Source organism: Microcaecilia unicolor, unplaced genomic scaffold (assembly GCF_901765095.1).
Source record: "Microcaecilia unicolor unplaced genomic scaffold, aMicUni1.1, whole genome shotgun sequence".
NCBI lineage: Eukaryota > Metazoa > Chordata > Amphibia > Gymnophiona > Siphonopidae > Microcaecilia > Microcaecilia unicolor.
The window spans coordinates 95,131-117,763 of NW_021963268.1; the positions used below are offsets into that span (position 1 = coordinate 95,131).

General features: G+C 45.9%; 1 protein-coding gene across 2 annotated transcripts in view; it reads right to left on the reverse strand.

Annotated features, from left to right (window-relative positions):
• Window positions 1-22,633, reverse strand: part of LOC115459126 (guanine nucleotide-binding protein G(I)/G(S)/G(T) subunit beta-2) — a gene marked incomplete at its 3' end in the record, with an annotated part of 103,380 nt that overhangs the window by 74,521 nt on the left and 6,226 nt on the right. The window contains 1 exon segment of one of the 2 annotated variants that reach the window (XM_030188997.1): window positions 1,882-1,991. 2 annotated transcript variants of the gene reach the window in all.

Here is a 22,633-nt window from a genome sequence, read left to right on the forward strand (position 1 = left end):
TCACCGAAGGCCTGCCGAGATAGCCAGGTCTTTACAACAGTGTTAATCTGGAGAGAGATAGCTCAGTCCGAATATTGGCAGGGAGGCTATTCCATAGCATTGGAGTGAGAAAATAGAAGAAGTTATGGGATCGAAACAGACTACTCAAAATCTGTCCGAAAATATTCAGGATCAAGCAAATCAAATAACAGTTTTGAAGGGAGAAGTTGCCCAACTGCAGAATGTTACAACAATGCTTATACAAGAGAAGGATATTCAAGTTCGTAAACTTGAATTCCTGGAAAGTTAAGGCCGTAGGAACAATCTAAGATTTATAAATTTTCCTAAATCTCAATTAATACCTGCTTTGGACATGTTAAAAATATTTTGCAGAAATATTAGGAATACCAATGGAGGGTTTTCCACCCATAGTAAGAACTCAATATATAACAGGTTCTTCAAGACCGCCTAATGTGCAACCTCGATCTGTTCCTGAACTAAAGTTGACTGAATTCTTGGAGAGTTCATTAGAGGTGGTGACTGAAAGAACCACACTTTTGGTGTCTTTCGCTTTGGAACCGGACAGAAATAACATTTTTCAAGCATATTCTCGTCACATTAACGCACTTTTTGGGGGAAGTAAAATTCAAGTTCTTCCAGAGTTGGTCAGAGACACACAAAAAAGAAGAAGAGAATTCTTGGTGCTTAAACCAAGAGTTCTCAACTTAGGAGCTTTGTTTAAATTAAAATTTCCTTGTAGATGTTTTGTGTCTCTAGAAATTAATAATTACATTTTTTTGAACCCCCCCCCCCCCCCCACAAAAAAAAAATGGTTGCAATTTATTATTTCTAAAGAAAGTGTAAGGGACTCTTTGCATACGCCCACAACTTAATGCTATAGGTCGATTGCGAGCGTTCTCTTGCTCCTCCTTGCTCTAATGATATTATTGTTATTTTTGCCTGTTAAATTCTTTTTGCCTTGTAATTGGATCCAAATGCGTTGTGGACAAATTTAAAAAAGAATTAGAGTTAAGCTGTGTATTGCCATTGTCGTAGATTTACGGATATTTCCTAAACCTTTATATGTGAATGTAAATGTTAAAAATCAATAAATATTAAGAAAAAAAAAAAAAAGGCACTCTTTCTGGTTTTCTCATGTTGTTTAGCCTGCCTAGGCCCAGGCAAAACAATGTGATGGTTGTTTAGGGAGCGTAACATACCAGCTGGACAGTATGGAATAGTGAGTGAAGCAAGATTAAGAACCCCTGCTCCAGAACTTCCCTTCCACCGCACAAATCTACCGTTCAATAGCTGAAGCTATTGTATCTCATTTGACTCTTGATCAGTGGTTATCAACCAATTCCTTGAGACACATCTAACATAGTAACATAGTAGATGACGGCAGAAAAAGACCTGCACGGTCCATCCAGTCTGCCCAACAAGATAACTCATATTTGCTGCTTTTTGTGTATACCCTACTTTGATTTGTACCTGTGCTCTTCAGGGCACAGACCGTACAAGTCTGTCCAGCACTATCCCCGCCTCCCAACCACCAGTCCCGCTTCCCACCACCGGCTCTGGCACAGACCGTATAAGTCTGCCCAGCCCTATCCCCGCCTCCCAACCACCAGCCCCGCCTCCCGATCTTGACTAAGCTCCTGAGGATCCATTCCTTCGGCACAGGATTCCTTTATGCTTATCCCACGCATGTTAGATCTATCCAGTTGGATGTTCAGGACATCCAGAGTGAATATGAACGAGATAGATTTGCATGCTCTTGCCTTCACTATATGCAGATCTCTCAGGCATATTCATTGTGGATATCCTGAAAACCTAATTGGCCGAATGCATCATATGTACTGGATCAAGAACCACTGCTCTATTTAGATCTTTGTGTCTCACCTGAAAAGGCTTCCGCACCACTGTAATAGCCTTTCGCTGGATCACCTCGGCTTTTTAAGGTTGGCCTTCAGAAATGGAAACAATACTTCAGGAGACAACTCAACACTGACCTGTAAAAACAAAAAAAAGGAAGTAAATTACGTACTAGTATTGCTTCTCCTTATACGCCCTAGGATCCCTCTGGCTCTGGTCTCTGCTTTGTTGCATTTCTTCACTACCTTGAAATCACAACCTCAAGGACTTCATCCTGCTTTATGGCTACCATTATGTCACCTATTTTATACCAGTCCATTGGATTTCTGCATCCCAAATGCATAACTGTATTTATTATAACTGAAACTTAGTTTTCAAGCAACTGATCACGCCTCAAACTCTTTAGATCCTTTGTCATAGGTACATTCCAAGGGTTCCCCAGAACCAACCCAGCTTTCAGGATATCTATAAAGAATATGCATGAGATATATGTTTGTATGCAATGGAGAACGGGAATATGCATATTCATTGTTAATATCCCTCCCACCCCCCTAAAGAAAAACAGACCAACAGTGGGATTACACGGTTCATTTTAGGAAACTGATCTAGCCCCTGAAGTAAGCTCACTTTGTTGCAGAAGTTAGCAACAGCCATAGAGAGATTAAAAACAAAACCAACCCTTTACCCACAATCACCTTTCCAATATCACTCAGACATACTAAGTAGAACCAAGCCCAGAACTGATCCTTGAGGAATTCCACTAATCACCTTTCTTCAGGGTGAACTCCTTTTACCACTAACCACTGCTATCCCTCAACCAATATCTATAAGCCAGTCCACCATCTTAGCACCACCCTACCACCTGCAGGCTGCTCAGTTTGTTTATAAGCTTGCTATATTGGCCAAAATCAAAGGCTTTGCTGAAATTCATGCCTGTCCCCCATCCGGTTCTCTGGTCACTCAGCTGATGTTCATGAGGCTAATCTGACACAATCGACTTTTGGTAAAACCATTGTGCCTTGTTCCCATAGCCCACCAGATCCTTCAGAAGAGTCTCATTCTTCACATCACCAAATCATAGGTGCAAGGTGGGGGTGGGGGCAAATGCCTCCTACTCCCAAATGCTGAACTGGCCCCCATGAGTTGCCACAGGAAAGATGCAGCCTGGCTCTCCCACTCAAAAGTGAGCATGTGAATGAGTGGGTGGCCACAAAAGACAGGCCCCTGAGCATCCTTTCCCTATCCCATGTGGCCAGCAGAAGGAACAGTGCTTCATAAGGCTTCAGATTTTTGTGTTGAGACCAGTCTGACGGCATGAGCAATGAAGCTTCCTATAGCAAGGCTGGCCCCATGCAGCTCAGAAAGCTGAAGCCCCTCCTACAGACCCCAAACATATAAACGGCGAGTGACCGAACTCACTCGCAAATGCGCAGTAAAGACCCTCTCTGTCTCACCCCCGCGTCAATACGTGATGACGGGGGCGGGACAGAGAGAGTCTCTACTGCGCAAGGGGAGGGACGAAACTGCTCCCCCCCCCCCCCCAAGGTCGCCGCCACCACTCCCCCCACCCGGAGTCGCCGCCGCCACCCACCCTCCACCCGGGCCGGGCTCTCGCTCCACTATAGAAACAGTGTCAACGCAGCACACAGCTCAGCTGAGCTGCCGTCGGCCTTCCTTCCTGCCTGTGTCCCGCCCTTGTGGGCACAGGCAGAGGACAGCAGCTCATCTGAGCTGTGTGCTGCGTTCCCGCGCTGTTTCAATAGCGAAGCGAGGGCCCGGCCCAGGTGGAGGGGTGGCGGCGACTCCAGGGGGGGCATAGCGGTGACCTCGGAAGGGTAGCGGCGAGCTCGGCGGCGGGGGGGCCTTGCAGCAGCGAGGAGAAGGGGCCTTTCAACCCCCCCCCCCCCCCGGTCCTATACTAGCCCGTTTTTACGGGCTCAACGGCTAGTAAGGGAGTGAAAGCATGAAGGGCTGATCTGAATATTTAGTAGATCAGGGGGAGGCTGAAAGCGCCCGACTGGGGCAGAGGACAAAGAAAACAGGTTGGAAGGAGAGACAGCCACGTGCGAAGAGATTTCTAGGGATCAAGTGAAGACAGGGAAGACAACAAAAAAAGAGCATAGGAGATGATGGAGGAAGAGAAAGAACGAAGGGAATGCAGATGTGTACAGAGAAAGTATAGAGTAACAGGGATAAGTGGGCAGAGGGACAAGGGGAAGAGATAAAAGAGGCATGGAGAGGGGTAGGCAAAGAGAAGGGTAAAGGGAACTTCCACTCCTCTCTCTCGGTCCCTTTCCTTTTTCCTTTGTTACCCGTTGGTTTCCTTCTTGATTAATTGATATATTGTGTTGTCTTCTTTTCCCCTTCTATCCTATCTGATAACCGAGTTCCTTTTCTACTTTGTTTGTTTGATTTCTATTTCAGTATGTAAACCGTTTAGTTCTGCGCCACAGCTTAAGCGGTATAATAAATGTTCATAAACAACAGAGTGAAGATGACAAAAGGAAGAGGAAAGCTGAAAGGTGAGGGGGCAAAAAGAAGTGAAAAGAGGTGAGGAAAGTACAACAGGATCAAGACACTAATATGTTTGCTGAGTAAGAGGTTGCCGTCTGTGTATGTTGCTACAAGAGCGTGCATCTTATTGGCCAAAGAGCAGTGTTACACAACTTTCATCTGAGTGGGTGAGATGTTTAAAGGCTATGCTGCAATGAGAAATCATAGGTTGAAAAAGAGTATTTGTCCCTGAAGTAGACATTGGATTTGGATTTTTTTTTATTTTTGTTACATTTGTACCCTGCGCTTTCCCACTCATGGCAGGCTCAATGCGGCTTACATGGGGCAATGGAGGGTTAAGTGACTTGCCAGAGTCACAAGGAGCTGCCTGTGCTGAAGTGGGAATCGAACTCAGTTCCTCAGTTCCCCAGGACCAAAGTCCACCACCCTAACCACTAGGCCACTCCTCCACTTTGAGGATGTAACCCCTATAACTGCGCCCAAAGGTGCATATTCTAGAAAGGAAAGTATACTAGCATAAAACAGTTAGATATGAACATATGAGATTAAATGTAAGCTAACTCGGGAGACAGCGAAGGTGGACACAATAAACGATGATGCTGTATGGTGTAGAAGATTTATTGAACAGAAAGAACAACTCGACCTGACACAGCCGTGTTTCGGCCCAATGGCCTGCCTCAGGAGTCTATGCATGAGAACATCAATATCACATACATAAATAAAAACAGTGAAGGTGATGATAAAAAGTAAAAGCACTGTACACATAACTGCATAACATTGTAAAAGATAAAAAGTAGATTGACTGTAAGGATCAGAGAGACGGGGTGGGGATGCTCCATGGCAGTAAGAAAAAAGGCATTCAGAATATATAACATACATGTATAGGTACTGGTCGCGGGAGGGCCCCCCCCCCCCCCCCCCCCTTTTTTTTTTTTTTTTTTTTAAATTAATTAATGTATTTATTTTTATTTCTTTTCTTGTGTGTATGATGTGAGATGCTGCCTCATGAATAGATGGAATAGGGGGAGGGGGGAGGAAGGGAGGGAAAGGATGTAAGAAGGTATATAAAAAACGGTCAATGATTGATAAGCAGTGTTTAAAACGGTTACCCGGAGTCCCCTGGATGATTGCACAAGCAGTTTGATATGTAAGAAAAGTTATATGGGACAAAAGTTATGTCGTTAAGAGTATTATCTTAAAATCCTGTTTAATCAGACTATATGTCGGAGGGATCGGATAGGGGGTTGGGAGGGGAGAAGGGATGCTTGATTATATAAATTTGATGGTATAATATTCTCTTGCATACTCTCAGATGGTTGTATTTACAATGTTTGTTGTTTTGTATATTGAAGAAGACTGATTCTTTTGTTACATCATCAATAAAAAAATTGTTGGAACATAAAAAAGTAGATTGACACAGAAAAATCTAAGAAATAAAGCTATAACCTATGTTTCAGAGATACACACCTAACATAGATTCTAAATCATGTGTGGAGGAGTGGCCTAGTGGTTAGGGTGGTGGACTTTGGTCCTGGGGAACTGCGGAACTGAGTTCGATTCCTGGCACAGGCAGCTCCTTGTGACTCTGGGCAAGTCACTTAACCCTCCATTGCCCCATGTAAGCCGCATTGAGCCTGCCATGAGTGGGAAAGCGCGGGGTACAAATGTAACAAAAATAAAATAGATACTATTGGAGATTCTACATGGAATGTTGCTACTATTGGAGATTCTACATGGAATGTTGCTATTCCACTAGCAACATTCCATGTAGAAGGCTGCGCAGGCTTCTGTTTCTGTGAGTCTGATGTCCTGCACGTACGTGCAGGACGTCAGACTCACGACAGCAGAAGCCTGCGCGGCCACATTGGTGATCTGCAAGGGCTGACTTCTAGTGGAAATAGCAACATTCCATGTAGAATCTCAAATAGTAGCAACAGTGGAGGAGTGGCCTAGAGGTAGGGTGGTGGACTCTGGTCCTGGGGAACTGAGTTCGATTCCCACTTCAGGCACAGGCAGCTCCTTGTGACTCTGGGCAAGTCACTTAACCCTCCATTGCCCCATGTAAGCCGCATTGAGCCTGCCATGAGTGGGAAAGCGCGGGGTACAAATGTACCAAAAATAAAATAGATACTATTGGAGATTCGACATGGAATGTTGCTACTATTGGAGATTCTACATGGAATATTGGAGATTCTACATGGAATGTTGCTACTATTGGAGATTCTACATGGAATGTTGCTATTCCACTAGCAACATTCCATGTAGAAGGCTGCGCAGGCTTCTGTTTCTGTGAGTCTGACGTCCTGCACGTATGTGCAGGACGTCAGACTCAGAAGCAGAAGCCTGCGCGGCCACATTGGTGATCTGCAAGGGCCGACTTCCACATGGAATGTTGCGTGGAGAAGTGGCCTAGTGGTTAGGGTGGTGGACTTTGGTCATGGGGAACTGCGGAACTGAGTTCGATTCCTGGCACAGGCAGCTCCTTGTGACTCTGGGCAAGTCACTTAACCCTCCATTGCCCCATGTAAGCCGCATTGAGCCTGCCATGAGTGGGAAAGCGTGGGGTACAAATGTAACAAAAAAATTTTGCACTCTGCACACGTATACACCCGACTACTCCATGAAGCAGTCGTCATTTACAGCATTTAGAAGCTTTGTTCCCCCACCCCCCCCCCCCCCCCCCTCAGCATGGCCAATGAGATGTTTAGAAAATTAATACTGGAATAACTGAAATCTCCCAATATTACCACATTTTTTTCTTCATCATTTCCAAGTGAACAGCAATATACCCCCCAGCGCACACACAAAGATTCCACATTGCATTATGTTTTGCCATCCTTAACATATGGCTTTAGCCCCCACCACTTTGGTCCACTCTATGATTTCAGTATAATTGATACCTGGGTAACAAGGTGCCCCATTAATTATTCTCCCTCCGCCAAGTCTCCAGTTATGCCTAACTCTTCATTCACTGCCAAATATTCTAAACATGCCCTGGTCAATATTCAACCCCAGCAACCGGCACATATCCAGACTCTGGCGTTGAAATATTCAGGTCTGACCAGATATGTCTTAGTCGTCAAGCTTATGCAGGTCCCAGGAGAGATTCAGCCAGGACCTATACACAAGGGGATTCCTCCGTTCCTCGCCCTTGATTCTGATCCTCCTTCCTGGCCCCTCAACATCCAACCCCACTCGTTCCTGCCCCTAGCAGCTCCAGATTACAAATGGCCACCGTGACCTCTACTGTATTACTGCTAAAGACTGACCCTCAGCAGCTGTATTGCAAGATTACCTTTAGAGGTCATAGTAACCATTTTTAATCTGGAACCGCTATTGCCCCAGGTACAAAACTATGGATATATGTAAACTATACGATAAATGTAAACCATTTTGGCTGTACCACAGAAAGGCAGTATACCAAATCCATGACCCTTACCCTAAGAGCAGGAGCAAGAGGTGTCCACACATGCCTGGAGAACCACTAGACCACCAGACCTCTAAAGGTAGGTTCAGAAGGAGAAAACACAAATAATGAAAAAAATCCAAACCGCCCAAAACACAGCAGCCAGACTCATTTTTGGCAAATCACGATTTGAAAGTGCAACACCATGAAAAACTCATTGGCTCCCTATCAAGGAACGCATACACTTCAAAGCTCACTCAATGATCCACAAGATCCTCCATGGCGAATCTCCTAGCTACATGACCAACTTGATCGATCTTCCAGATAGGAACGGGTCCAAATCTTAATCGTCATGTTCCCAATTGCAAAGGCCTCAAATACAAAACCTACTACGCATCCAACTTCTCAGTTATAGGCAGCCAACTCTGGAACGCAATACCTCAACACATCCGAACAACCAATGAACACCTACCCTTCCGAAAGCTGCTGAAAACTTACCTCTTCAAACAAGCCTACCCAAACAACCCAACTTAACTTTCGAACCCAATCCACACCACTAACACCACTCATACTCCAATTCTATCCCACACGTCTCTTCCCACTGTCCTACTCTATACAACTGGGTTCTCACTGTGATACTTTGTGACATACTTTGTGCTTCCCTGTGAAACTTTGTACCACACCTTGTAAGCCGCACTGAACCTGCTACCGAGCGGCAAAGAGCGGGGTATAAATGCTATAAATAAATAAATAAATAAATAAATAAATAAATAAATAAATAAATAAAGATAAGCTTCAGGCTGCTACCCAGAACTTATGCAAGTGCCAGTCGATGTTTAGTGCTGGTAAAGTTAGGACTGGCTTTTGTGTGGTCCTATCTGCCTACTTAGCTATGGGGGAACTGTCATGGAATATCGCTGGAACACACATACCCGCTGGCTCCTCCCCAATTCCACCCCCATACCGCCCTTCTCTATCAGGATATTCTAACTTCAGGATTTCACTAATGTCTTCTGAAGATGCCTTATTCTGAACTGTATGGTCCTGAACTCTGTAAGCTTTTCCCCATGATCTAGTTTAAAAGCAGCACAGACTCTTTTTTTTAAGAAGTTAGTGGCAGCAACCTGCTTCTACCCTGGTAAAAGCAGAGCCCATAGGCTTAGTTCATATGTCTCCACAGTGTGGATTTCGGCAATGTGGCCTGCGGATAGGATCTGAAAGGGAATGGGACTTGATTATACCGCCTTTCTGAGGTTTTTGCAACTACATTCAAAGCGGTTTACATATATTCAGGTACTTATTTTGTACCAGGGGCGAAGGTGCCACTGCCCATACTTCCAGGAATTTTGCCACCTAAGCCATTTGAGGGGTCTTGATATAACCTTGTACATTTACATAGGCCACTATCGTAGCAATGTCTGACAATACTCCGACAGCCTTTTCATTCAGCACAAAGAGGAAATGCCATAATGCCAGGCAAACAGCAGCGGTCTTAAAACTTTTTACAGACCTGCAAATCTCCCTAGAGACCACTGATCCTGCCCTACCTGATCCTGACAGTGAAACAGAGCCGATATTAAATGTAAAAACCTGTTATCTTACATTGTGAGTGCCTTTCCCAAAATTAAAACTTCATGGATCTCACGTTCCCTACCTCCAAGCTGAGCTTTCTGGTACTATAACCTGAGAGGGTCACACCCACTGCCATAAAGTCAAACTTGCAATAACAAAGACCCCCAGGTCTATCTGACCTTGGTCCATTTTCATTTCTTGCTCTATACCACAGACACTACTTCATCCCCAGCTCTAACCTCTTACCTCTTACTCCAAGCAATCCGTGATCACCTGTGCCCATCCCTAGCTCTAACACCTTGATCCCAGTCAACTTTGATCTCTGTGCCTATCCCTTGCTCAAACCCCTTGCTCCCAGCCATTCGTGATTATCTGTGACCACCCCCGACTCTAACCCCTTGCTCTTAGCCATTCATGATCCTCTGTGCCCATTCCCGGCTCTAACCCCTTGCTCCCAACCGCCTTTGACCCTCTGTGCCCATTCCCCGCCTCAAACCCTTTGCCCCCAGCTGTTCGTGATCCTCTGTGACCATCCTTGGCTCTAACCCCCTGCTCCCAGCCATTTGTGATCCTCTGTGACCATCCCCGGCTCTAACCCCTTGCTCTCAGCCATTCATGATCCTCTGTGCCCATTCCTGCCTCTAAAACCTCGCTCCCAACCGCCTTTGACCCTCTGTGCCCATCCCCGGCTCAAACCTTTTACTCCCAGCCGTTCGTGATCCTCTGTGTCCATCCCCAGCTTGCTCCATAAGTACATGAGTGTTGCCATACTGGGACAGACCAAAGGTTCATCAAGCCCAGTATCCTGTTTCCAGGTCACAAGTACCTGGCAAGATCCCAAAACAGTACAACCGTTCGTGATCCTCTGTGACCATCCCCAGCTCTAACCCCTTGCTCCCAGCCACCTATGATCCTTTGTGCCCATCCAGGCTTTCTTGAATTCTGATACTAGTATTTTTGCCCACCTCCATTAGGAAATATAGCCCATGACCCATGAACCCTTTCTATTGAAAAACTATTCCGAACAGTATTCCCAAGTACTGTACTCCTTCCAGCCTCACAATCTTACAGGGGATAGAAATGCACGTAGTATCTTAGCCAGACCAAGGTGAAAAGCATAAGCACAGAGTCTGGAGTCTTAACTAGGAAAAGTCATGTTGTAAATCATGAATTCCAAGTGTCACCACAAAGCAAGCAGAGGCATTTTCTCCTCTGGAAATGAAAACATTCAACAGGATGTGGCTGCAAGAAATAGCTGCAGGAGTGCAGGCCAGAGGAAAAACAGAACATTAACCTACTTAGCGTTATCCTATATAATAATATAATAATTTGCACCTCCGTCTGGATGCCTGGGTTCTTAACACAGTTCCCATTGGTCCGCCCTGGGGATGACACCACAGGCAGACCAATGGGAAGTGAGAGGGATGGGAACCCAGCACCAGCCACCGGAGGTGAGTAAAGAATCACCCCACTCCCCCCCCCCCCCCCGAGTTCCATGACCCCCCTCCCTCTCTACTTCCACGGGCCCACTCCCGTCCGACGGCCCCAATCCCGTCCAAGTTCCACGCCCCCCCCCCTCCGATTTCCACCGCCCAGTGCCTCCCTCCCTCTCTCTCTGTGGCCTCCGAGTGCAAGCAGGACGTGTGCTGCTGCCCCTGCCCTTCGCAAGTGCCGGCTGTTCTTTAAAACTTTTTACCTCCTGCTCGGCCGGCAACAGTGAAGTCCAGCACGCACGGACACCGCTTCAGACTGCCTTTGCTTTCACTTCTGTTTCAGCTGTGCCTCTGGTCCCGCCCTTCTGCAAACATGGACTTCACTGTGGCGGTGGAAATCGGAGGAGGGGGGGGCCTGGAACTCGGACGGCACGGGACGAGAGAGGGGGCGGGACGGGTCCTGTAAATACAACGGGAGGTGGGAGCCTGCAACTGTAAGGGGAGGGGGGGAGGGAGCCCTTGCTAGCGCCCGGTTTCATTTCACACAGAAACGGGCCTCTCTTACTAGTATATTATAATAAAAATATAACAGTGGAAAACCACAGCTATTTTGCTTCTTATCTCCAGTTCTAGGAAGAAAAGACCTCATATGGCCAGCGGAGGAGTGGCCTATTGGTTAGGGTGGTGGACTTTGGTCCTGGGGAACTGAGGAACTGAGTTCGATTCCCACTTCAGGCACAGGCAGCTCCTTGTGACTCTGGGCAAGTCACTTAACCCTCCATTGCCCCAAGTAAGCCGCATTGAGCCTGCCATGAGTGGGAAAGCGCAGGGTACAAATGTAACTACAATAAAATAGATACTATTGGAGATTCTACATGGAATGTTGCTACTATTGGAGATTCTACATGGAATGTTGCTATTCCACTAGCAACATTCCATGTAGAAGGCTGCGCAGGCTTCTGTTTCTGTGAGTCTGACATCCTGCATGTACGTGCAGGACGTCAGACTCACAGAAGCCTGCGCGGCCACATTGGTGATCTGCAAGGGCCGACTTCTAATGGAATAGCAACATTCCATGTAGAATCTCAAATAGTAGCAACAACGGAGGAGTGGCCTAGTGGTTAGAGTGGTGGACTTTGGTCCTGGGGAACTGAGGAACTGAGTTCGATTCCCGGCACAGGCAGCTCTTTGTGACTCTGGGCAAGTCACTTAACCCTCCATTGCCCTATGTAAGCCACATTGAGCCTGCTATGAATAGGAAAGCGCGGGGTACAAATGTAAAAAAAAAAAAGTCATTACAACTAAAAGCCCTTCTTTAAACATAGGACTTATGTCCATTTTTACATTAGTTTTTTCAAATATGCAATTAATGAACAGTTTTTTTTTTGTTACATTTGTACCCCGCGCTTTCCCACTCATGGCAGGCTCAATGCGGCTTACATATTGTATTGTTGTGCAAACAGTCACTATTTTCAATGGCTGTCCTATCATGTGCAAAATTGTATTAGTCCAAATTATAAACAAACACTTGTCATTAAATAGCCACAAACATTATTTCCCCCCAAAACTACTACAAAATAAAGCAGGACTTATCTTGACTCTTTGAGATTACTAGCAGTAATGACTAGACTAGCCGGATTATACAAATTGGCCAACTGGCATGAGCAGCGATCTTCATTTCTCCTCTGAAGAAGCCACTGGTGAAACGGAGATCCCCGTCGGGATTCAAGAGTCAAAATAAGTGCTGCTTTATTTTGGAAAAGGTTTGGGGGAAAAAATTGTCTGTGGCCATTTAATGAGTGTTTTGTTTATTATTTGGACTTTGAACAATACAATTTTGCTGGTGGTAGGACAGCCATTGAAAATAGTGACTGTTCCACAACTATTTACTAATGGCATATTTGAAAAAACTAATATAAAAACAGATATGGGAGTTTTTGCCCCATGATTAAAGTAGGCTTGTAGTTGTAAAGTCTTAGCAGCCCACTGGCACAACAGCTAATATGCTGGCCATAAGAGATCTTTTCTCCCAAGGACTGGCGATAAGAAGCTTTTGTTTTTATTATTGTTTACACTGAATGTTTCAACTGAAAGATTTGCCAAGTTTTGTTGTTGTTTTTTTTCTTTTTTTCAAAAAGGAAGTACGCAAATTGAATTTCTCCAACCCTTTTCACAGCAGCAAGAGAGGCCAACCCATTCCTTGGTTAACATGGTGGCCCCACAACAGCCAGGCATTGGAGCTCTGTATACTGTCTCATGCTCTTTGACCCCAATCCCCACCCCTCCCTATTCATAATACAGGACACCCAGGCAGAGACTATAAAGGGGCACAGTCTTTCTTCCAAGGAAAACTTTATGTTTATCCAATAAACACCTATTTTAATTTTATTTTTTTTATATTTATTTTTTATTGATTTTCATAAGAACTGAACAACAGTAGTTTCTTCACCACAACCATAAGCTTAATAAACAAGGTCTTTTACCTCTCTAATACAACATTTTCTACCTCAGATCTTCTGACATTGAGTGGGGGGGGGGGGGGGGGAGAGGCTATCAGTATATCAGCTGAAACCGAAAATCTGAAGCATCAATTATAACAAAGGCTGTGTTGCCTAGAAACAGTCTGCTAGGCCTCAGATATGAACAGAGGCCTAGCAAGCACCAAGCAGAGAAATTCACAGGCTCTCTGGCAGATACCATAGGTAGACTAGGTATTTTCACATTGCTTCCGGTTTTAAAAGCATCATCAGTTATGATACCATGGCACTGTATTTTTGTATATCTTTGCAGAAATGCCAAGACAATTTGAAGGGGGGCTACCCATTCCTCACATGAGAATAACCCACAAGGCTTACAGAGGGAGACTTTTGGGTCAGTCCTTGATTTTGAGCTTGCAGTTCAGTACATTACAGTAACTGAAATCAGGGGTGGAAATGCAATTGGGAAATACAGGCAACAATGAAAAGGATTAGGAGCAAGTACTCTTTTTTTTTTTTTTTTTTTTTTTTAGTGTTACCCTTTATTTTTACCTTTTCTTTGCTCTCTTCTGCTTACTCATGCAGGGGCCCTTTTTTTCCCCATCCCACTATATCTCACTTTCAAACAGGGGCGTAGCCAGACAGCAGATTTTGGGTGGGCCTAGGCAAGAAGTGGGTGGGCACCAAATGTTCTGTCCCCCACCCCCACATCAAAAAAATATCTCAGCTGGTGGGAAAATGCTTCTCTCCAGTCTCCACCTTGGTAGTCTGCAGCAGGCAGGCACTGAAAACTGAGCATGCGAAGGTGCCGGTATTGTGGAGAGCAGCATTTTCATTACCGTGTGCTACTGTTGGATGGGCCTGAGCCCTAAGTGGGTGGGCCCCGGCCCACCCAGGCTCACCTGTGGCTACGCCACTGCTTTCAAATGTGACTCAGTAAAAGAGGGTAGCCCCAGATGGGGTTTGTTTGTTTGTTTTTAGTTAGAATGACTTGCCTTTCCAAGTCCAAAGCCAACTGCAAATTTAGGTACGGTTGGTAGGCTCCTTCATGGTTGGTAGGTGCAATAAAATGACCCTTATTTACTAATTTCCAGTAAAATAACACAACTGCGCACTATTTTATCACAGGAATTTTTCTAGAGGCAGTTGGGAACATGCACGTGCAATAACAAGCCCCCCATTCAGGCCACCTCTCTTTTTAAAAAGGCCTGTGACAGTTCCCCCACCCTGCATCCTTTCTCCTTGCCCTAGGATCAAATATATTTAAGAAGGCCCCCTGCTAAACACCCAGCACCTATCAGAGTATTCCTGGCGTTCAATGAGGATGAGGAGCAATTTCTAGTTACTCCTGCCTGTGGGCACCATTTTGAAAAATAGCCCTGCCTAAGCCCCAATGGTAATAGTTGGAGATGCAAGATTTGAATGGCAGCTCCGCAGCATGCTGCATAAACCATTAGGCTGCTATTCACTGTGGCCTCCCTCCAGCTCTCATAGCATTAGCAGCAGCTGCCCTGTCTCTCCCAGTACTGGACCCCTCCAGCAGCAGCCATGCCTTTCCTCTGGCTCAGCACTAAAAGGCTGGTTGCCATCTGATTTCATGTCACTTCACTGGCTTCTGATTAGGTACCGCATACAGTTCAAGCTTCTCCTACTAACCTACAAATGCACTCGATCTGCAGCCCCTCCTTACCTCTCCACCCTCATCTCCCCTTACGTTCTTACCCATAACCTCCGCTCTCAAGACAAATCCCTCTTCTCAGTACCCTTCTCCACCACCACCAACTCCAGGCTCCGCCCTTTCTGCCTCACCTCACCCAATGCCTCGAATAAACTCCCTGAGCCCATACGCCAGGCCCCCTCCCTGCCCATCTTCAAATCCTTGCTCAAAGCCCATCTCTTCAATGTCGCCTTTGGCACCTAACCACTACACCTCTATTCAGGAAATCTTGACTGCCCCAACTTGACATTTCGTCCTTTAGATTGTAAGCTCCTTCGAGCAGGGACTGTCCTTCTTTGTTAAACTGTACAGCGCTGCGTAACCCTAGTAGCGCTCTAGAAATGTTAAGTAGTAGTAGTAGTCATAAGAACAGGCTTATCCAGTCCTGACTGTACCCAAGTGTATGTGTGAATTTGTGGTTCCAATTGTCCCACTGAATTTCCTAAGAAATCAAAACTACAAATCCATGCATTGCACTAGGGTACAGGCCAACTGAATTTTGGTTCTGGTACCAATACTGGCCTGAAATGTAGTGTACTTGGTGCAAAAAACTGCCAATCCTCCGTTCTCTCGGTTCAGTTCTTTATTTATAAACCACAGGCAAATCTGCTTCTTAAATCGCCAAACACTTGAAACGCTGTCAAACCCTACACAAGAATGTTTCGCTAGATGCGTCATCAGGGGTTTTAAACTTATATTTTTCAACTATACAATTGGCCGCATTGCCAGGGCAAACTTCCAGCCGGTGGCCAGAGTAATGGCGCAGCTGAAAAGATAAATACTAACATAGTAAATGACAGTACGGTCCATCCAATCTGCCCAACATGATAAACTCATTTTACATGGCATGTGATACTTTATATGTACACCCGAGTTTGATTTGTCCTTGCCATTCTCAGGGCACAGACCGTAGACGTCTGCCCAATACTGTTCTTGTACTAAGTTCTGAAGCCCCTTAAAATTTACACTCCAGCCCAACCCTATCTATTCAGTCACGATCAGGGCGTAGACCATAGAAATCTGCCCAGCTCCCGTTTTGTTTCCAATTACCGGCGTCGCCACCCAATCTCCGCTAAGATTCCACGGAATCATTCCTTCTAAACAGGATTCCTTTGTGTTATCCCACGCATGTTTGAATTCCGTTACCGTTTTCATCCCCACCACCTCCTGCGGGAGGGCATTCCATGCATCCACCACCCTCTCCATGAAAAATACTTCCTGACATTAGTCCCGAGTCTGCCCCCCTTCAACCTTTAACGTGAACTGTAAATAGATTGAAATGGAGGTGCTCAGAAGGTGATCTGTATGCTACAAATATGCATGAGAGGTTCGCATACAACAGAGGTAATAGGCATGAAAATATCCCTCACGCATATTCATTGTGCAGCCTGTTGCCAACACACAATTGCTTGCAGTGAAATCCAGAAAATGCTGAATGTGTATGTGGGGGGGGGGGGGGAGTCATATACAGGTACACATTCCAAACAGAGGCACAGATCAGCACAAGTACCTATGTAACAGTGCTGAACATTGTATGCCACAAACATGTACGAACACAGGGGCTTCACAATACAGCTAATTTCTATTTGTGCATGGTATATGACGTCACAAGTACAAAGGCAAGTAAATACAGTATACACACACACTACAAACATTCAGATATGCAAGCAATTAGCTCTCTAAGCATGCAGACAAGCTAGGACATACATACACGATAATCTCACACATGCATGTGTGCAGTGACATATATACACATGTTGGTACGCGGATCCAGGTACACTCCTACACAAGAATGTGAGACTATCATTAGGATGCCAAGTTAAGGTAGCTGAACTCTTCCTAATGCCACGTAAATAGATGCCGTGACTCTACCAAAGACCACACAGCTCAATACCTGAAGGAAAACAAGACAGGCAGGAACAGATCAACAACCTTTACAGCAAATGAATGCTAAAGGCATTCAGCGAAGCCACGGCATCAGCAAAGAGTAGTGGGATAAGGATCTCCCACAGTCACAAGTAGACGTCATCCTCTCCGGACCCAAACTGCTACTCACAACCATTTGGCAGCCTAAGGGGAAGGCGGAAACATATATAAAATGTCTATTATCATAACTCTGCAATTCTACAGGAAGGGTCACAAAATTTGGAGCTTCCTATGGAATTCCTTTGCTCTGTGCAGTCATCACAGGCAGATGGAGGGCTGGCGGGTCAGCACGGGCAACGACAGTAGCTATGTATGTTTCCCCTCTGCAATCCCAGCAGCAGCGCTATACTTTAAGCAGAATTGTCTACTTCCAAGTGAGACTATCACTCTTTGTACTGCACATTACAAAGCGCAAACAGTCTGGGCCTCAAAGCAAGGTGAGAAAATGTTGCTTGAAGTGCAGCTCTGCAGATAGCCTCTACTATGACAGGTCAGCAAATGGAGATATGTTAAGAGGAATGGAGGCAAGGGGAGGGGCGAGGGAAAAGGAGAGAATTAGAGGGGTTGTGGGAAGTGAGAGCTGGATTGGAGGAGCTCTGCGAAGGAAGAGAGAAAAAGGGATGTACAGTTTGAGTGAGAGAAAGATGCAGTGCAGGGGAGAGAGAGATGAGTAGAAATCCCCTATCCTAATCCTGAATCTCCTCCTTCTCCTTCCAACCCCCCCTTTCTCTTCCCCTGATTTTTTTTTCTCCTTCTACTCCCTGACTCTCCCCTTTTCTCCCCTATCCCTCTACCCTTCTTGTAGAGATGCCAAGGCTAGGCCATCCCAAAGCTGGAGATTTTTCTCGAAGGCTCTAGCCAGGTCTAAAACCAGCTCTGGCAGATGTACGTTCCAAAAACTGACATAATGGTAAGCAATAAATAGAAAATAAAGTTACTTTTCTACTTTTGGGATCTAGTCATTTTATTTTATTTTTTTATTGTGTTGGTCCAGTCTATGGTTTCTGATTTGCTCTGTCTTCTGTTAGCTCTCTTGCCAGGGTCTCTGTGGCATTTATTCTCTCCATGTCCACAATCCATCTTTCCTCTGTGTCACTATCCACTCTGTCCAGTATCTCCCTTGTCCCTGCCCCATCCTTCCACCATGTTAAGTATCCTTTTTTTTTTTCTGTGTCCACATTTTTGCCCTGTCCAGCAACACCCTCCTGTGTCATCATCCCCCCTCGCAAATCTATCATCTTCCCTCTGTATCCCTATTCCCTCCCTCCCATGTCTAGCATTGTCCCTCTATCTCTAGCCCCTCCAATATATCTGGTAGCACCCCTTTGTATCCCTATCACTCCACATCCAGCATCTCTCCTCTTGCCCCCCTCCCAAGGGTCCAACATCGCTCCCTTTTCTCCTGCCCTCTTCCCTGGGGAATTCAGCAAATGTTCCTCTCTCTCTCTCTCCTGCCCCCTCCAACATCTGTGGGTCCAGTATTGTTCCCTCTTCCTCCACTCACAAACAGGTCCCAGCATCCTTTCCTCCCCATCCATCCCATGGGTCCAGTATTTTTTCTTTCTTCCCCACATATCCTGGAATCATTTAGCTCTCTCCCCCCCCTTGTGCCTCCCCTGCCCAGTTTGACATCTCTCTTGTTCGTTCGCTCGTTCATTCATCCTCCCCTCGATCCTTTAAGCTTCTCATCCTAGATTACCAACAGCAGTAGTAGTGGCAGAGCTGAAAATGGGCTGCGTAGGCCAGCCCGTGGGACATTCCCTCTGCCAGTCCCACCCCTCCGGAAACAAGAAGTAGAATCAGAGGAGGTTGGACCAGCAAAGCCCATTTTCAGTGCTGCTGCTACTGCCACTGCCAGCGATCTAGTGTACGACTGTAAAAAGTTTAAAGGACCAGAGGGAGGGTGAGTGAGTGAGTGATCAAGAAAGACACTAAACCAGGCAGGAGAGGCACAAGGGAAGGGAGGAAATGCTTTACCATGAGAGCGAGGAGAAAGGGGCCAATGCTGGAGGGAAGGGCACTTTTGCGTGCAAGCTGGAGAAAGGGGTCAAATGCGTGAGACCTGGCATGTCTGCTCTTACTTAAGATAATTTTTTTCTTCCACCAAGATTCATCCTCACTTTACTGAGATTCTCCCTCTTGCCCCCATTCCCCAGATTTCTTCTCCTTTTCCAATTTTTGCCTCCCTCCTCCTTTTTCAAATCTAATTCACGAAAAAGAAATTAGCTCTTACCCAATACTTTCTTTCCACTAGTCCTTCCCACTATTCCGGAACCTGTGGAAAAGTTGTGTTCATCAACCAGCAGGTGGAAATAGAAAACTGAGCTGAGGTATCTTTCTTGGTAAACAATCCATCCACACAGACAAGCAGTAAGGATATTACTCAGAATAAACATAACACCCTTAAACAACTTGATAATCTAACACTAACTGTACTAGACAATCAAACGAGTGGACCTTTCTCATCTTTGGACAACTTATAGAGTACCAAAGATATGAGGAGCCTGCTTCCCCACAAGCCAATAAGATGACATGATAGTCTCCTTCAGCCATCTAGCAATTGTGGGCTTGGAAGGCATAAAAGCACAGTCTATCTGATTTGCAAACCTCATTCGTGACTTCCAGATATTCAATGAGGACTCTAAGCACATTGAGAAGATTCAAGGACGAATACTGAGCCTCCTCGTTCTATCTGCGAAAGGACACAAGCTCCACAGATTGGTTGAGATGAATGCTGATACCACTTTTGGAAGAAAAGAAGGAACTGTGCACAGGGAGTTCCCTGCCTCCAAAAAGTGAACAAAGGGATCCCAACAGGAGAGAGCCTGAAGCTCCGAAACCTTACATGCCAATGCATCAGTCACCAAGAACGCATTGTAATATCTTTCAAGGAGGCCTTCTAGAGTGGCCCAAAAGGAGGCTTCTATAGAACCCAAAGGACTAAATTAAGGTTCCACTCTGGACATGGCGTTCGAAAGGGAGGCCGCAAGCGGCCCACTCCCAAGAATTGAACAATATCCAGGTGAGCCATAAGAGACATCTTCTGTAGTTGGCCCCTGAAACAGAACAAGATGCAACCTGAACTTTTAGACAACCCAATGCCAATCCTTTCTGAAGGCCTGCCTGGAGAAATACTAGGATATGTGCGATCCGAGCAGAGAAGAGAGAAAGTCTGCACTCAGAACACCAGCCTTCAAACGTCCTTCCCACAATCACAAATGCCATGTATGTGGAGCATTTCTGAGCCTGAAGCAAGATGGCAATGACTGAATCAGAATAACCTTTTCATCTCAACCAAGCCCTTTCAATGGCCAAGCCATAAGACCAAAGGGGCAAGGATCCTCCTCGAGCACTGGACCTTGCTTCAGTAAGCCATGTACCTGTGGAAGATGGAGCGGATCCCCGTCCAGCAGTCGAATTAGGTCCATGTCTCATGGCCTCTGCGGCCAATCTGGGGCTATGAGAATTATTCAGAACTAGTTCAATGTGATCCTTTTCAACACGCGGCATACCATGGGCCAAGGAAGGAAGACCTACAGTAGATGTGTTTCTGGCCAGGAACTGCAGTAATGCATCGATCCCTGTTCTTTCCAAGAACTCAGGCACTTTGGTATTCCATTTCATCGCCATTAAGTCCAGAATAGAACTCCATCAGTTCACTATCAGATGAAAACCTTGGCTAGATAGTTCCCATTCTCCCCAGTCAAAGGAGTGCCTGCAAAGAAAGTTTGCCTCCATATTCAAGGACCAAGCGATGTGAATTGCCAACAAGCAGAGAAGATTTTTCTCTGCCTAACTCATGAGGGACGCCACCTACACCACCATCAGTTGGCTGCAGGTTCCGCCTTGCTTGTTGATATAAGCCACAGCTTTTGCGTTGTTGGAGAAAACTTGGACTAGGGCCCCTGCCAGAAAGGGAGTAAAGTTGCACAAGGCATTCTGCACTGCTCTGAGCTCCAAGCAATTTACTGACCACCGAGAATCCTGCTCTGTCCAGATGGAACCTGTAATGAGCTCCCCAACCAGACTGTCCACTGTCACCACCTCCCATTGCATTATCAGAAAGGGAGATCTGATGGTCAAATTCCAGGGTGACAACCACCGCTGCATACTCCATCTAGAACCAGCATCCAATGAAAGTCATACTTCTGGGACACCGGTGGCTGAGAAGAGACTCCTGTAAAGGCCACATATGAGTCCTTGCCCATGGCACCTATCTATCGTCGCCATCACTGACCCCAGAGTCTGGATGTAGCCCCAGACCCTGGGCTGCCATGACTGAGAAGCCAAATCTGTTGAACCAGCTTCGACCTCCTGCATTTCGTGAGAAAGACCCTCTCCCTTGCTGTGTCAAATAGATTGCCCAGATACTCCAGTGTCAACGACAGAGTTAGTCTGCTCTTCTCAAAATTGATCACCCAATCCAATGAATGCAGAAGATAGATAAATGTGTCTGTCACCACCACACTGTCCAAAAAAAGATAACACATCAATGAGATATAGTTGAACTCTGATTCCTTGGCGCCGAAGGCCACCACTGCCACAATAACCTTGGTAAACGTTCTTGGTGCTATGGCAAAACCGAAGAGCAAAGCCCTGAACTGGAAGAGACGGCCCAGTACCACAAAATGTAGAAATGTCTGATGCAGCAGCCATATGGGTATACGCAAGTACGCCTCCTTAAATTCAAAGGCGGTGAGAAATTCTCCCGTTTGAACTGAGCCTATGACTGCTCTTAGCATTTCCATGCGAAAGCAGGACACTTTGTGGTAGCAGTTTATATCTTTGAGATCTAAGACGGGAAGAAAGATGCCTTCCTTCCTGGGACAATGAAGTAGATGGAGTATCTGCCTTGTCCCTGTTCAGCCTGAGGAACTGGAACAATGGCCCAGAGTGCCAGCAAGGAATTTGCAGTGGTCTGAACCTTGACCACCTTGGTTCTCTTTCAATAAGGAGACTGCAAGAAGAGAGGAACAACTGAGTGAGAGAACTTCAACTTGTAACCTTCTGTAATATCATCCAGAACCTACTGGTCTGATATTGATTTTGGCCCACTCCTCCCGAAACTCCTGAAGACATCCTCCCACCAGAGGAAAAGAACAGTGAACCAGCCTTGCAACACTGCAAAGCTCAGGAGGCACTGGGTATCCCAGATGACTGAGGACTTTCTGTCCCCATAAAAAGAAGACTGACGTGCCTGAAAGTGGGACTTCTTACTATATTGCTAACGACAAGGCTGCTGTCCTGAGATCAACATCCCCCTGAAGACGGGCTATCAGAGGCTTTTGGCTTATCCGCAGGCAACCACTATGGCTTAGTTTCCCCCCGTTCTTTCACCAAGTTACTGAGATCTTCTCCAAATAGCTACTTGCATCGTCAAAGTCACATCTAGTTAAACTGCCCTTTGGGGCATCAGCTGCCCAATGCCGCAACCAGAGCTGCCAACGTGCTAGAACAGCCAAAGACTTACTGTGGGCCATAACACGTCAAATAGCATCCGCCAAATAGGCCAACCCCACATCCAGCTGGGTGTTATGATGCGCGTCTTGTATTACAGACTGCTGATGCCATTTCACACATGCTCTTGCCATGAACGAACTGCACACTGTCACTTGAAGGCCCGAAGAGGCCTCTTCAAAAGCTTGTTTCAGCGAGCCTTCTAGCTTCCTATCCTCTAGGTCTTTTAGGGCAATGCTCCCTTCCAGAGGCAAAGTGCTCTTCTTAGTCACCACCA